The following is a 17,876-nucleotide window of genomic DNA, read 5'->3' as shown; positions in this document are numbered from 1 at the left end:
AAGTTGTGATCTCGGAGCCCTGAGACCAAGCCCTGTGTTGGGCTCCATGCTCGGTGCAGAGTTTGCTTAATACTCTCTCTTCCTCTCCCTCTGCCCCCCCTTCTCGAATAAATAAATAAATAAATAAATAATCTTTAAAAAAAAGAGATACAGCTTTTCTTATATATTCTCTTATATATATACAGCTTCTCTTTATATATTTTCTATATTTTGGTTAATATGTTTATGGTGAATATGAAAGATTTCCTTAACTTTTCTTATCCAATAAACTAAGCTCCTACTTGACTGAATCCATTGTGTTAGCAGAAAGTTGTTGAATGCATGAAATTCAGTGATTCTCAATAACTATTAGACTGGAAGGAAGAAAAATAGTTTTGTCTGAAATAATTGATCAGATGAATGAGTGACCTAAAACTTTAAAGAGCCAACACAGAGGAAAGGAGACAGATAAAATTCTGAGATAATTGGAGGTGTCTATCAGTGCTTAGCTCAGCAAAGAAGAAAAAGTAGCACTGATGCTGATTTAGGAAGATTTAGTCATTTTTCTGGCCACAGGGTGAATGCAGCAGCTGAAAATGTGGCTTTCTTTGTGTCCTCTGGATAGATTCAAACATAGCACATGTAGAGGTAGAGTATATAAGAATTTCATAGCCCCCAATGGGCTTCTTAGAAAATGTGTCCCTCACCTTTGCCAATTTTCCCCTCTGTATCCTTGCAGGTGGTGACCACAAATGTGAGGTGGATTTGTTACTGAGGGTGCCATTACTTCTACCACCAGCTTCCTCAAAATAATGATACACTCTGCTTTATGCTTGGCGATTCCTCTCTTTCCTGTGTTGCAGTGGACACATCCTGCAGATAAGAAATGCTTAACTGAGAAATGCTCATGTTGGGATATCATCGATGAGACTTTAATTTGGGCATGGTGACTGTTTCCCTTGCTGCCACTTGACTCAATCCCAGGAGCCTCAGTAGAGGAAATATTATTGCACAAGAAACTCAAAATGGTGGAATTGCTCAGTGCTCCCATAAATATACATTTATAATTTCCATTTGCCATATGGTAAAAAATTTAAATAGGATATATTAAGAAACTGCACATTTTTTCTCAAAAATTCAAAGCGTACTTAAATATCTAAAATATAAATTAAGTGCCCTCCTCTCTCCCAATTCTTCCCCCAGAGTTTTCTTCTCTTAAGAGAGTTGTGTGCATTCTTTAAGCAGATAGATGCACACACACAGACACACAGACACACAAACTATTTTGGGGGGTTCTGGAAGTGGGGCCATATTGTACACATTCTTCTGCAAATTACCTTTCATTTTACAGTTTTTAATACCCTTTTCTATTTCAGTAATATACATCTGTGTCATTTGTTGAATGACTGCACGACTGTTTTGTAGATGAAATATAATTAAATGTTATAAGTTTTTCTCATCCATAGATATTTGTTAGCACAAAATTTCTGTGCAATGAACCTCCCTATCAGTATTTTTGCATTTGTCTATTATATCATAATAAATTACTTAGCAGTTGAAATACTGGGATTAAGGATATGCACATCTCAAATTATTACAAGATTTCCTTAAAATGTGGTAACAACTTTATCTTCAAATGGCAATGAATGAGATTGCCAGCCTTTCCACAACTTCACAGATAATGGATTTTATAAATGCTTAAAATTTTTTGCAAATGTGATAGCCCAAACTATTGTCTTAAATTGTATTTCTTTTGTTTTTGAGTTTGATCATTTTTTTCATATGTTTATTAGCCATCTGTATTCTTTAATTTCCTCTTTATGTCCAATTTTGGGGGTGGGGGTTTAGTCTCCTGATTTTGAAGAAATCATTTATTATTGGGCAAAAAGGTTTGGATTGTCAAGCTTTACAGATATTTTTTATGCACTTTTAAACTTCATTTTTGTTATAAGAATGTGTATGATTGTTATATGTCCAAGTATAACCATGTTTGCTTTTATGGCTTCTGAGTTTCATGTCATTTTGGAAAAAATATTTATACTGATTTCATAAAACCGTTCACCTATGTTAACTTTTATTCTTTTGTCTTTCTTTTATTCAAACTCTTAAATCATGAGAAATTTTTTTGATTTGAAATCTTAAAGTTGCCAAGTTATTTGCCATTACTTGCGATTATTTGCCAATAATTGCCCATTTATCTGTAATGCCATCTTGCCCATGTGCTGTATTCTCATCTGTGACTGGCACCATTTTTGTTCTGTGGATCTGTGTGTCTCTTCTTCTGCCTCCTGTCTCATGTGTCTTCTTGTTGGAAGAAATTACAGTTTAGACTGCAATTTCATCAACTTTAATAAATTAATTTAAGGGAGAATTTGGTTTTTAATAATATAAGTCTTCCTATCCAAGAACAAGGTATGTCTTTCTTTTTATTAAACAGTTTTAATTAATGTTAATATTTTCACTTCATGATGGGGGTTTTTCTTTCAGTTTCTTTTATCCCTTGATATTTTTTCTATATCTGTAAGTTTTGTTTTGGGGGGTAAGTGTCTACCTTACTCTTTCTCATGACTTTTCAGATTTTGTCAAAGTACATACTAAAACCTTTGCTAATATGGATCATTTTAATTCTTTCTTTCCAAATGATCTTGATTTAATTATGTTGATAATGTTCACTGACTGGTACTTTCAGAGCACTTAAATGTGGAACTAATACCCATCCTTTATTTAATCAGTTTTTAATGGAATGTTTCTCGGGTTTGACCAGGACATTGTTGCTGGTCTATTACCCAAAAAGACTCCAAGAAAAAAACTATAATCAAGAAAAGCTCAGTGTGTTAAACTTACTGCAGCAAGGGAAAACACCACTTTGACAATGTTTATTAGTGTTCTAAAAGTAGGCTTGCAGTCTGGACCGATGTGATTTAAGATTTTTAAACAATAGAACTGGTTAAGAATAGACAAAATTTGTCAGGCAGTAGTATAAGGTTGGCAAAAGAGTAATATGAGGTCCTTGATGTGAGTCTAGATAATCAAATTTTTGTCTGATAAATGAACTGTTTGCCTATGTGAATAAGATGTTTTCAATGATAGAAGAGCTATTAGCTTAGATGAGAAAACTGTGAATGTATTTATTTGTTTGCAGTTCTGTCTTGTGTATAGGACTCTGCTTGGGGTGGTATCAGGTCCTAGTCCCAATAGGTAAGTTATTTTGATTTAGGTGGTCTCAATCATCAATGATACAGGTGAATTTTAAATTTGAGATGTTTTGTGTATCATGTTAGGTAAGTTTCCCACTTTATATATATTTCTTAGAAATTTTAATCAGAACCAGGTGGCAGATGTAATAAATGCTTTTTGCATAAACAGTTATATTATTCTTCAAACTTTTATTATTGTGAAATAAGTTGTATTGAAATTTTCTTTTATTCCTTTAATGAACAAACCCCATTTGGCAAAAAAAAAAAAAGAGAAAGTTTTGCTCTAAATTTACTACTAAATTATGAGTATCTTAATTTGATTTGGATTTTTTGCAAGTATACTATTAAATGAAGTTGATCTGTAATTTTCTGTATTTGTCATATTTTGATGTCGGATGCTCTGGTTCCATTAAATTAATTTTGAGGATTTTTTTTTTTTTACTCTATGCTATAGAATGGGTTGAAAAGCTTTGGCATTAATATGAATGGTGAAGTGAACACATCAATTAAATCATCTGAACTCTCCTTTGTTTTTGATGGTTTGAAGTAGAACTGAGGCTATCTAGAAAATTTTCTCACTTTTTTCTATGGCGATTCCTTTTGTTTGTTTGTTTGTTTTGCATCTTATATTTAACTTGTTTTCTCCTAGAAAATCACAATCCAAGCAGATTTTCCAACACAGTAACATGATGTTATGCAAAGTGTTCTTTCATCACTCTATTAATTTCTCAGTTCAGTTGATACTCATTTTCATTCCAGTGTTGGTTATTTCTGCTCTGCCTTTTTTTTTTTTTTTAATGAAGTCTGATTCATGGATTTTGAGAAGGATTAGCTCTTCCTTTTCCTCTCCCTCAGTCAGCTTTTTGGTATAACTTCTCAGTGTGGGTTTTTTGATGTTTTAATTTATTTATATAGTTTTCTGTAGTCTTCTGTGTTTTTAAATAAATTCTGAACATGTATAATCCACTTATTTTCGCTTGTTTTTGGTAATGAAAGATTTGTTCTATTTTAACTTTTATAAAACTTCTCATTATGAACACAGTATAAACATGCAAAGTATAAAGAGAAAATGAACAGTAAACTTGCAGACACCAGGAAGCCAGGTTCTACCATTATCAACAGTTTGCCACATCCACTTCATGTTTATTATAAGGTATTTTCAAATAACAGAGAAATTTTAAAACTTCTTTCTCCCCAGAATCATTTTTAAAATTGTATATTTGTTACAAATAATATATCTTACAAAATTCAAAATTCGCTGGAGTATATTCAGTGAAAGGTAATTCAGCTTAATCCTGTCCTTTATAACTACCTATTTTCCCCTTTCTAGAGAAAACTATTGTTATAGCTTCTTGTTTCTCCTTTCTGACACACACTCACACACACACACACACACTTTGTAATGATCTGTAACTTAGTTTTCTATATTTTTGTAATGTATAAATATTTTACTATTTCTGGGGACACCTGGGTGGCTCAGTCAGTTAAGTGTCTGCCTTCAGCTCAGGTCATGATCCCAGGGTCCAGGGATTGAGTCCTGCATCGGGCTCCTTATTCACCGCGGAGCCTGCTTCTTCCTCTGCCTCTGCTGCTCCCCCTGCTTGTGTGCTCTCTTTCTCTCACACAAATAAATAAATAAAATCTTTTAAAAAAATAAATATTTTACTATTTCTAGCAGATCAATTCATATCAGTATTCACATCAATATTGAGAAGCTTTTTTAATATTTATATTCTTATACAGCTAACATTTCCATAGTTAAATGCATAGATCTTAACTGTATAATTCATTGGGTTTTCCTAAGTGTATACCCATGTAACTACTACCTTATTCAGGAAGTAGAATCTTTGTATTACTTGAGAACCTCCCCTGCTGTCTCCTTCCAGCCACATCTCATTCTCATAAGAAACACGGTTCTGATTTCTATAATAGATGAGCTTTGTCTGTTTTTGAGATTACTATAAGTGGAATCACACAGTATGTGTCTAGCTCCTTCCACTCATCATAATGATATTAGAATTCATCCATGTTATTCTGTATATTGGTAGATTTTTAAACTTGCTCCTTTTAATTGCAGAGTCACATTCCATTGAATGGGCATATTATAATTTACTTACCCATTCTCCTGTTGACGGACATTTGGGTTGTTTCTAAGCATTTTGAGTATGTTAGCAGATCTCTTATGTAATTGCCTAAAAACAAAATATGCTTGATCATAAGATAGATTTTGCTTAACTTTCTAAGAAACTGCAAAAATATACTCTAAATATGTGGAAGATTTTTACACTCTCAGCCAGTGCTGTATCATATTTTCAATTACTATCCATTTTCACTAACCTTAGACATTGTCATTCTCTTAAATTTTATCTATTTCAGTGGGTGTGAAGTGGTATCTTATTGTGACTTCAGTTTTGAATGTGGTTATTAAAAAGATAAATAATTTTTCATGACGTTAGCTGTCAGTTATAAATCTCATTTGGTAAAATTTCTGTTTCTTTTTTCCAAAGTTTATTTTTTCTTCCAAGTTTTTATTTAAATTACAGTTAGTTAATATTCAATGAAATATTCAATTCAGGTGTAGGATTTAGTGGTTCAACACTTATATACAGTACCCAGTGCTCATGACAGCAAGTGCATTTCTTAATTCCTCATCACCTATTTAACCTATCCTCCCACCTACCTCCCCACTGCTAACCATCAGTTTGTACTCTATAGTTGAGTCTATTTCTTGGTTTTCCTCTCTCCCCCCTCCATTTTTTTTTGTTTGTTTGTTTTATTTTGTTTCTTAAATTCCACATATGAGTGAAGTCATATGGTATTTGTCTTTCTCTGACTAACTTATTTTCCTTAGTATAATACCCTCTAGGTCTATTCATGTGGTTGCAAATGGCAAGGTTTCATTCTTTGTGATGGCTGAGTAATATTCCTTTGTGTGTGTGTGTTTGCGAGTGTGTGTGTGTATAATCTTTACCCATTCATTGGTCAATGGACAATGGACATTTGGCGTCTTTCCATAATTTAGCTATTGATAATTCTGCTATAAACATTGGGGTGCATTTATCCCTTTAAATTAGTATTTTTGTCTCCTTTGGGTATTTTGCAAATGACATATCTGATAATGGCTTAGTATACAAAGCATATAAAGAACTTATAAAACTCAACACCCAATAACAAATAATCCAGTTAAAAAATGAGCGGATGTGAATAGGCATTTTTTTTTCCAAAGAAGACATACAGATAGCCAACAGACACATGAAAAGATACTCAACATTACTCATCATCAGGGAAATACAAATCGAAACGACAAAGAAATATCACCTCGTATGAGTCAGAATGGCTAAAATTAACAACACAGGAAAAAAGATATGTTGGCGAGAATGTGGAGAAAGGGGAACTCTCTTCCACTGTTGGTGGGAATGCAAACTGGTGCAGCCACTCTGGAAAACAGTATGGAAGTTCCTCAAAAAGTTAAAAATGGAACTATCCTATGATCTAGCAATTGCACTGCTAGGTATGTACTTTATTATTTTAAATAATTTTAGACATAGTAAATTTTCAAAAATAGTACAGTTTATACGTATTATTTACTCTGCTTTCTTAATGTTGACGTCTTATGTATTTGTTACTGTAACATTAGTACATATAACAATTATTGAAATCTGGAAATTAACATTGACATACTACTATTAAATAGTCTGAAGACCATATTTTAATTTTGCTAGTTGCCTATTACTATCATTTTTTTATAGTTCAGAATCCAATTCAAGATTCCACATACATTTATTCATTGCATTTCCTTGTCTTAATACCCACACCCCCTACCCCAATCTGGGAGAGTTCCTCAGTCTTCCTTTGCATTTCATAACCTTGACACATTTGAAGAAAACTAGATTGTAATCTTGTATGATAGTCTTCAGTTTGGATTATTTTATATTTTCTCATGATTAGATTGTGGTTATGCACTTAGGGTAAAAATAAGAGTGTTAAAAGTGTGTGTTTTTCAGTGGATCATTTCAGAAGTACGTGACATCATCATGTTTTATTTCTGCTGATGTTAAATATACTCACTTGGTTAAAGTGATGTATGTCAGAATTCTCTACTGCAAAGTTACTATTTTTCTTTTTGTGTATGTTGTAAACAGATATGCAAATATTTTCTTTTTCATCATACATTTACTCGCTAATTTTAGCACCCATTGATGATTCTTGACTACAGCAATTATTCGCCTCTTCCTAGCTTTTCATTTTTTTCCCTTGTGGTGTTGGTTGTTTCTTCATTTTTTATTTTATTTGAGTACTCCCTTTTCTTAATGAGCTAAAGGTTTATCAATTGTGTTTATCTTTTCAAAAAGCAGTTCCTGATTTCATTGATCTGTTTTTAAGTCTCTATTTCATTTATTTCTGCTCTAATTTTTATTATTTCCTTCCTTCTACTGGCTTTATTAGTTATTTTTCTAGATCCTTTAGGTATAAAGTTAGGTTGTTTACTTGAGATTTTACTTGTTTCTTTCTTTTTTTAATTTGAATTTTGTTGGTTAACATATAGTGCAATATTGGTTTCTGGAGTAGAATTCAGTGATTCATTTCATCACTTACATACAACTTGTTTCTTGAGGTAGGCCTGTATTGCTATAACCTACCTTTTCATTTTAAAATTGTGGTTTTGATGCAGACATTTTTTAAAATAATAATTATATATTTTTTATTTTTTAAATTTAAGTATAATTAACATACATCTTTGTATTAGCTTCAGAGGTACAGTGTAATGTTTCAACAACGCTAGGAATTTCTCAGTGATGATCAAGATAAACATACTCTTAATCTCCTTTATCTATTTCACCCATTCCCCACCCACCTTCCCTCTGGCAACCACCAGTTCGTTGTATGTATGTAAAAGTCTGTTTTGTTTGTCATTTTTTTTTGTTTTTGTTTTGTTTCTTAAATTCCACATATGAATGACATTGTGTAGTATTTGTCTTTCTCTGACTTATTTCACTTAGTATTATACTCCCAGGTCCATCCATGTTGTCACAAATGGCAAGATTTCATTCCCTATGCTTATTGAAACATTATTTATAATAGCTAAGATATGGACACAACACAAATATCCATCAGTAGATGAATATATAAAGAAGATGTGTATGTATATATGTACATATATATATATATATATATATATATATATATATATATATATACACTCAGCCATAGATAAGCAGACATTACTAATTTTGATGAGGATCCGGTATATCAGTCTGATTCTTTCATTTTTAGTGCTTATTATCAATTCACAATTAAGTCTTTGCTTATCCCAAGTTTCCAAATATGTTCTAAGTTTTCTTCTCGAAGCTTTATATTAATAGCTTCTCCACATAAGTATAGCATCTATCTCAAATCATTTTCATGTATGGTATGATATCAAAGTCAAAGTTCATTTTTTTCCTCTGTATTTTCAGTTTTTATCTTTATTTATTTTTTTTTCAGGTGCCCTCTTTAATGCCCATCACCCAGTTATCCCATCCCCCCACCCACCTCCCTTTCCACAACCCTCAGTTTGTTTCCTGGAGTCAAGTTCATTTTTAATGTGTCCTTTCAGTTCCAGAACTATTTATTGAAAAGAATTTTTTAAATTTTATTTTATTTTAATTAAATTAATTAACATATAGTGCATTATCACTTTCAGAGGTAGAATTCAGTGACTCATCTGTTGTGTATGACACCCAGTGCGCATCACATCAGGTGCCCTCCTAATGTCCATCACCCAGTTACCCCATCCCCACCACCTCCCCTCCAGCAACACTATTTGTTTCCTATACTTAAGAGTCTCTTATAGTTTGTCTCCCTCTCTGATTTTGTCTTATTTTATTTTTCCCTCCCTTCCCTTATGGTCCTCTGTTTTGTTTCTTAAATACCACATATGAGTGAAATCATATACTTGTCTTTCTCCAACTTATTTTGCTTAGCATAATACCTTCTAGTTCCATCCACATCCTTGCAAATGTTAAGATTTCTTTTCTGATAGCTGAGTAATATTCCATTGGGGTGTGTGTGTGTGTGTGTGTGTGTGTGTAAAAAAATTTTATCTGTTCATCTATCAGACATCTGGGCTCGTCCATAGGTTGGCTATTGTGGACATTGCTGCTATAAACATTGGGGTGCAGGTGACCCTTTGGATCACCATGTTTGTATCCTTTGGATAAATACCTGGTAGTACAATTGCTGGGTCATAGGTTGGCTGTATTTTCAGCTTTTGGAGGAACCTCTATACTGTTTTCCAGAGTAGGTGTAACAGCTTGCATTCCCACCAACAGTGTAAGAGGGATCCCCCTTTCTCCACATCCTTGCCAATATTTGTTGTTTCCTGACTTGTTACTTTTAGCCATTCTGACTGGTGTGAGGTGATATCTCGTTGTGGTTTTGATTTGTATTTCCCTGATGCCAAGTAATGGAGTAAAAGGAATTTTCTTTTTCTGTTCAATTATCTGATGAAAATAGATTGACTATATATGGATAGATCTCTTTTGAAATTTCTGTTTTAAAATCTATGCCATTCTTTTTCATTGAAACTTCATAATAAATCTTGTTATAAGGTAATGTATGTCCAAACCTTTGTTTGTCTATTCTAGGTCTTTCTGGGTAGGGAGCTGATACTAGAATAGTAATACCAGCATTCTTATGATTACCATTTCTCTAATATGTCTTTCCATCTTTTTATTTTTAATCTATGTGTATCTTTATGTATATTTTATTTTATTTTATTAATAATAATACTTTTATTATATTATGTTAGTCAACATACAATACATCCCTAGTTTTTGATGTAAAGTTCCATGATTCGTTACTTGCATATAACACCCAGTGCACCATGCAATACATGGCCTCCTTAATACCCATCACCAGCCTATCCCATTACCCCCCTCCCCTGAAGCCCTCAGATGTTTCCCAGAGTCCATAGTCTCTCTTGCTTCATTCCCCTTTCTGTTTACCCCCCTTCATTCTTCCCTTTCTTCTCCTACCGATCTTCCTACTTCTTATGTTCCATAAATGAGTGAAACCATATGATAATTGTCTTTCTCTGCTTGACTTATTTCACTTAGCATTATCTCCTCCAGTCCCGTCCATGTTGTAGCAAATGTTGAGAAATCATTCTTTTTGATGGCTGAGTAATATTCCATTGTATATATGGACCACATTTTCTTAATCTAGTCATCTGTTGAAGGGCATCTCAGTTCCTTCCATGATTTAGCTATTGTGGACTATGCTGCTATGAATATTGTGGTGCATATGGCCCTTCTCTTCATTACATCTGTGTCTTTGGGGTAAATACCCAGTAGTGCAATTGCTGGATCATAGGGTAGCTCAATTTTTAACTTTTTAAGGGCCCTCCACACTGTTTTCCAAAGTGGCTGTACCAAGTTGCATTCCCACCAAGAGTGTAAAACGGATCCCCTTTCTGCACATCCTCTCCAACATTTGTTTTCCTGCCTTGTCAATTTTTGCCATTCTAACTGGCGTAAGGTGGTATCTCAGTGTGGTTTTGGTTTGAATTTCCCTGATGGCTAATGATTTTTAACATTTTTTCATGTGTCTGTTAGTCATTTGTATGTCTTCAATGGAAAAGTGTCTGTTATGCCTTTTTATCCAATCTGCAACCCTGTGGCGCTTTATGGGAGCATTTAGGCCATTCACATTGAGAGTGATTATTGAGAGATGGGATTTTAATGATGCCTTGTTGCCTGTAAAGTCTTTGTTTCTATAGTTTGTAACTTTCTCTCTGTATCATTCTTGGGGCCTTTTTACTTTTATAGAACCCCCCTTAATATCTCCCGTAGGGCTGGTTTCGTGGTTACGAAATTGGTCAGTGTCTGGCGATTCTGGAAGGTCCTTATCTCTCCATCAATTCTGAATGACAGCCTTGCTGGATCAAGGATCCTTGGCTGCATGTTTTTCTCTGAAAGAGCTTTAAAAATGTCCCCCCCCCAACCCTTTCTCTCATTCCACGTCTGTGTAGACAGGTCAGACAAAATCCTAATATTTTTGCCTTTGTATGTGAGAAATTTCTTTGCCCTGGCCGCTTTCAATACTGTATCCTTGGATCTAATATTTGCGAACTGCACCATATATGACGTGACGTGGTATAGGTTTGATGTGGTTGAGCTTGGGAGGGGTCCTCTCTGCCTGTGGAACGTGAATGCTTGTTTCCTTTGCTGGATTAGGGAAGTTTTCAGCTACAATTTGTTCAAATATCTCTTCTAGACCTCTGTTTTTCTCCACCCCCTCAGGGATGCCGATGATTCTGACATTGGAATGTTTCATTGAGTCAGTAATCTCCCGTAACCTACATTCTTGAGATTGGATTTTTTTGAGCCAAGTTTCTGTTTTAGCTTTCTCTTCTACCATCCCATCCTCCAATTCACTAATTAGTTCTTCTGCCTCATTCACCCTGGCCGTCAAAGCATCTAGTTCAATTTTGACTGCATTTGATTCATAGCATTTTTAATTTCTGCCAGATTCGCTCTCATTTCTGCCCTTAGAGATTCTATATTCTTGTTAATATTTTTTTCAAGTCTACACATCATCTTGACCATTGTTACTCGGAACTCCATTTCTGATAATTTGGTTACATCCATATCCATTAGTTCTGTGGCAGAGGCCACAGACTCATTATCTTTTCTTTGCTGGGGGGGATTTCTCCTTCTCGTCATTCTGATGACGAGAGGTTGCAGGGATGCCCAGAGCCCAAATTATTGACCAGGACCCAGGCAGTGTACTCTTGTTTTATAGGAACCTTAGGGATGTGGGCTTCTTGATTTTTCAGCCAGCTTTCTGGGGGAGGGGCCTGCTGCACTGATATTCAGGCAACCCTGTTTCGGAAGAGTCTCTGTGTCCCCTGCAAGGGGGGATGGGGATTGGCACAATGTGAGCGGGTATTTCCGGGCTTTTGTTCTCTGACGGTTTTCCCTGGCAGTTTTCTGTAGCTCTCCTGAGAGTCAGAGCAGCAGTGGCTGAATCTTAGCCTTTCTCTCAGAACAGAGAGATCGCAGTCCGCTCTCCACTGAGCTCTTCTGGCCTCTTTAACTCTCTTCCTGTTGGTGCTGCTAAAAACCCTGCAGTGTCCCAGGTTGTGCGACCCACAGCCGGTGTCCCAGCCCTCACTTCCATGAACAGCAGGTCTCTGTCCTTTGTATTTCTTTTTTTTTTTTTAAAGATTTTATTTATTTATTCGACAGAGATAGAGACAGCCAGCGAGAGAGGGAACACAAGCAGGGGGAGTGGGAGAGGAAGAAGCAGGCTCATAGCGGAGGAGCCTGATGTGGGGCTCGATCCCAGAACGCCGGGATCACGCCCTGAGCCGAAGGCAGACGCTTAACCGCTGTGCCACCCAGGCGCCCCTGTCCTTTGTATTTCTAATGCCGCCAGCCGCCAGTCACCCCTCCGTGTGCTCCTGAGCTCCCTGTTTCAGTGTGGTTCGCGCGCACTCCAGAGTGCCAGTTTTCAGTCTGGTCGTGTGCACTCCCAAGCTCCCCATCTCAGTCCGGTTCCAGTGAGTGCTCTGGAGCTCTGGTTTTCAGTTTGGATGTGTGCGCGTTCCAAGGTTCACGGTCTCAGTCTGCTCTCTCTCGGGTGCCCATCCGCGAGTCAGGCCTGCTCCCGAGTGCAGGTTGCTACCCCTTCCTGGCACATGAGCACAGAAGCTCCCTCCCCCTTCCGTTTATCTTCCGATATCTGTGCACGGATTCACAGCTCCCCGCTTCGTACCTCAATACTCAGCACTGGAGATGTTCATTTGTAGAGATCCAGATGTATCTTCCTGCATCTCAGGCTGATTCCGTGGGTTTTCAGGATGGTCTGGAACCTATCCAGCTCGACTCAGGGGACCAGCTGAAAAAGGGGACCCCTACTCCTCCACCATCTTAACCAGGACTCCTATGTGTATCTTTATGTTTATAGTGTTTCTATTTAGAGTCTGTATAGCTGAGTCTTGATTTTTATCTAGTTTAACCATTAGTGCCTTTTATTTTTTTAATATTTATTATAATAATTTTTTATTATGTTATGTTAGTCACCATACAGTACATCCCTAGTTTGGATGTAATGTTCCATGATTCGTTACTTGCATATAACACCCAGTGCACCATGCAATATGTGCCCTCCTTAATACCCATCACCAGCCTATCCCAATCCCCCACCCCCCTCCCCTCTGAAGCCCTCAGATGTTTCCCAGAGTCCATAGTGTCTCATGGTTCATTCCTCCTTCTGTTTACCCCCCTTCATTCTTCCCTTTCTTCTCCTACTGATCTTCCTACTTCTTATATTCCATAAATGAGTGAAACCATATGATAATTGTCTCCTTCTGTTTACCCCCCTTCATTCTTCCCTTTCTTCTCCTACTGATCTTCCTACTTCTTATATTCCATAAATGAGTGAAACCATATGATAATTGTCTTTCTGTGCTTGACTTATTTCACTTAGCATTATCTCCTCCAGTCCTGTCAATGTTGCTGCAAATGTTTTGAAATCGTTCTTTTTGATGGCTGAGGAATATTTCATTGTAGATATGGACCACATCTTCTTAATCCAGTCATCTGTTGACAGGCATCTTGGCTCCTTCCACAATTTAGCTATTGAGGACAATGCTGCTATGAACATTGGGGTGCATTTGGCCCTTCTCTTCACTACGTCTGTATCTTTGGGGTAAATACCCAGTAGTGCAATTGCTGGATCATAGGGTAGCTCAATTTTTAACCTTTTAAGGGACCTCCACACTGTTTTCTAAAGTGGCTGTACCAACTTGCATTCCCACCAACAGTGTAAGAGTGATCCCCTTTCTCCACATCCTCTCCAACATTTGTTGTTTCCTGCCTTGTCAATTTTTGCCATTCTAACTGGCGTAAGGTGGTATCTCAGTGTGGTTTTGATTTGAATTTCCCTGATGACTAATGATTTTGAACATTTTTTCATGTGTCTGTTAGCCATTTGTATGTCTATTGGAAAAGTGTCTGTTCATATCTTCTGCCCATTTTTTGATTTATTTGTTTCCCATGTATTGAGTTTGAGAAGTTATTTGTAGATCTTGGATACTAATCTTTATCTGTAGTGTCATTTGCAAATATCTTCTCCCATTCCATTGTCTGCCTCTTAGTGTTTTTGGCGGTTTCCTTGGATATGCAGAAGCTTTTTATCTTGATTAAGTCCCACAAGTTCATTTTTCTTTTGTTTCTCTTGCCTTTGGAGATGTGTCATGAAAAAAGTTGCTGTGGCCAATGTCAAAGAGGTTGCTGCCTATGTTCTCCTCTAGGATTTTGATGGATTCCTGTCTCCCATTGAGGTCTTTCATCCATTTGGAGTTTATCTTTGTGTATGGTCTGAGAGAGTGGTCAAGTTTCATTCTTTTGCATATAGCTGTCTAATTTTCCCAGCTCCATTTATTGAAGATACTGCCTTTTAATTTTAAATCTTTTGAAATCTTTTGGTCCATTTACATTAAATATACTTATTGACATATTTGGATTTATGCCTACTATTTGGCTAGATTTGTCCCTATTTGTCCCTTTTGTTTTACTCATCTCTCCCTGCTTTGCTTCCTTCTTTTGCCAAAGAATTAAATAATCGCCAGATTATTGAATTAATTGAATGTATTTTAGTTTTCCACATCAACTTCTTTAACTTATGATAGTCTTAGAATTAATATCATATACCTCATTTAAAGTGTAAAAACTTTTAGCAAAATAGTTACACATTGTACTCTTTCGTCCTTTATGTTCATCATATTTTATATCTACATAGGATATAAAATCTATATGTTAAAATTATCATTTCTGCAATCAGTATTTTAAGTAAATTGGGAAGGTACTTGTATTTACTTATACATTTATCATTTCTACTTTTTCTTCAGCTTGCAAAACTTAGTATTCTGAGAGTAGAGATATATTAACAACAAATTTTCTTATCTCATTTTTTGAAAATTTATTTACTTTCATTTTTACTGAATATACAATTCTAGGTTGACAGTTTTTCTCCATTTAGCACCTTAAGTATGGCATTTTATTCTTTTCTGGCCTTCACTATTTTTGAGGATGTAGCCATCCCACGAATCATTCTTTATGTTTATTTATTTTATCTGTTTTCCTGTCTACTTGTAAGTTTTTTCTCTATTTTTGTATTTAAGTGTGGTTTTCTTTGTATGGTGTTCAAACTTCTTGATGTGTAGATTAGTTTCCCTCATGAAATTTGAGATACTTGTGCCCTTTGTTTCTTCCAGTTAGTATTTTTTCCTCCTTACCACTCCCCCTTCTCATTATGGACTACATCTATACCTATATTGAAATACTTTCTATTTTTACACAGGTTAGTGATGCTGTGTTTATTTTCTATTTTTTTATTTACTTATCATTTATTTACTTCTGTAAGGTTTTATTTATTTGAGAGAGAGAGAGAGAGAGAGAGAGATCACAGGAAGAGGGAGAGGGAGAAGCAGACTCACCGCTGAGCATAAAGTGTAATGTGGGACTCGATCCCAGGACCCTGAGATAATGACCTGAGTTGAAGGCAGATGTTTAACCAACTGAGCCACCCAGGAGCCCCTTATTATTTATTTAGAGAGGAAGGGGGGAGAGAGAGAATCTTAAGCAGTCTTCATGCCTAGCACAGAGCTAAATATAAGGTTCGATCACACAACTCTGAGATCATGACCTGAGATGAAATCAAAAGTTGGATGTTCAACCAACTGAGCCACCCAGCTGCCCCTGTGTTCATTTTTTTAAATCTTTTTTTGGTGAGATTTTCCAATTCAGTTACACCTATTGAGCTTGCCTGTGGTTCACAGACTATTTCCTCTCCTTTTTCCAATCTTACTTTTTTCTTTCTTTTGCGTTTATCTTTTTTTGGTTCTAGAATGGTCATTTGGCTCACTTTTATAATTTCAGTTTATCTGCTTGTATTCCCATCTATTCATTCCTTATGAGCATAGTTTTCTTTCAACTATTTTGAACATATTTTAATGAGTTCTTTAAAGTCCTTATCTGTTAATACCACATCTGAGTCATCTTAGGATATGTTTCTATTGACATAAATGTAATTGGAGTCTTGGAGGAAAAAAAAGAGAGGACAGAAAAATAATTTAGGATATATGTTTGTTAATAAAAAAAAGTTGTTTTTATCTTTTCTTTCAGTATTTAAAAGCCATATTACTATTATTATTAAACCCTAAAATTATAATACTGTGTTTTTGGTATTGTAACACATGTAAATATAATCCATATTACAACAATAGTACATAGGATAGAGCAAGGATGAATGTAACTATAGTAGTGCATGGTTATTATATTTTACATAAAGCTGTACTACATAAAGCCTGTATGGACTCTGATCACTTAAATATGAATACTATAACCATAGAACAAATAACTAAAAAGTACAGAGAACTATAGGTAAAAAGCCAATAGCAGGATTAAAATATAAGGATAAAAAATATTTGGTTTAACCAAAACTAAATCAGGAAAAGATGAAGGAAGAAACTAAATATAGAGGGATATATAGAAAACAAATAATAAAATGGTAGACCTAAGGCCAAACATAGTGATAATTACTTTATACTCTTCTTTGTAATTTCCTTGATTGGTCAAATACTGAGTAAAGTGTTTTAAACTTTGTAGTTTTCCTTAAATTTCATGGATCTTGTGCGATTTTTGCTTTATAAAATTTGATGTTATGATATTTATCATTAATGGGTTCAAGACATTTTATCTTCTTGTGGATTATACTTCTTTTTTTCCATTCTTGCTTTATAATTATACCCATTATATAAACCACAGTAGCCCTGACAACTGCTGGAGAAAACCTTTTTTTTTTTTAAATTTTACTTAGTTAACATACAGTGCAATATTGGTTTCTGGGGTAGAATTCAGTGTTTCATCACTTAGATACAATACCCAGTGATCATTACAAAAAGTGACCCTTTAATACCCTTCACCCATCTATCCCATCCCCCCACCCACCTCTCTCCATCAACCCTCAGTTTGTTCTCTATCATAAGAGTTTCTTATGGTTTATTTCCCTTTCTCCCATCCCCCCTTCCCATATGTTCATCTCTTTTCTGTCTTAAATTCCATGTATGAGTGAGATCATATGGTATTTGTCCTTCTCTGACTAACTTATTTCAATCGGCTTGATACACTCTAGCTCCATCCACGTGATTGCAAATGGCAAGATTTCGTTCCTTTTGATGGCTTTGTGTGTGTGTGTGTGTGTGTGATCTTCTTTGTACAATTTCAGTGGACATTTGTGCCTTCTCCGTAGTTTAGCTGTTGTTGATAATGCTGCTATAAACATTGGGGTGCCTGTACCCCTCTGAATCAATTTTTTCATCCTTTGGATAAATACCTAGTAGTGCAGTTGCTGGCTAGTTCTATTTTAAATTTTTGAGGAAACTCCATACTCTTCTCCAGACTGGCTGCACCAGTTTGCATTCCCACCAACAGTGTAAGGGGGTTCCCCTTTCTCCTCACCCTTACCAAGACCTGTTGTTTCTTGTGTTGTTAATTTTAGCCATTCTGACAGGTGTGAGGTGGTATCTCATTGTGGTTTTTATTTGTATTTCCCTGATGATGAGTGATGTTGAGCAACTTTTCATGTGTCTGTTAGACATCTGGTTGGAGAAAAGTTTTAAAACATGAGAACTTTATACCACCTTTGTTACAT

General features: G+C 35.5%; 1 long non-coding RNA gene across 7 annotated transcripts in view; it reads left to right on the top strand.

Moving 5' to 3' along the window:
* LOC113263599 (uncharacterized) overlaps positions 1 to 2,056 on the top strand; it is an 80,306-nt gene extending 78,250 nt beyond the window's left edge. For all 7 annotated transcript variants that reach the window (XR_008956041.1, XR_008956039.1, XR_008956043.1 and 4 more), the window contains one exon: positions 719 to 2,056. This is a non-coding gene — a long non-coding RNA (uncharacterized LOC113263599). The remainder of the gene's footprint in view (positions 1 to 718) is intronic.
* Positions 2,057 to 17,876: the final 15,820 nt, after the last annotated feature.

The sequence above is a fragment of the Ursus arctos genome, unplaced genomic scaffold (assembly GCF_023065955.2).
Source record: "Ursus arctos isolate Adak ecotype North America unplaced genomic scaffold, UrsArc2.0 scaffold_28, whole genome shotgun sequence".
Lineage (NCBI taxonomy): Eukaryota > Metazoa > Chordata > Mammalia > Carnivora > Ursidae > Ursus > Ursus arctos.
This window is presented reverse-complemented; position numbering and strand designations above follow the sequence as displayed.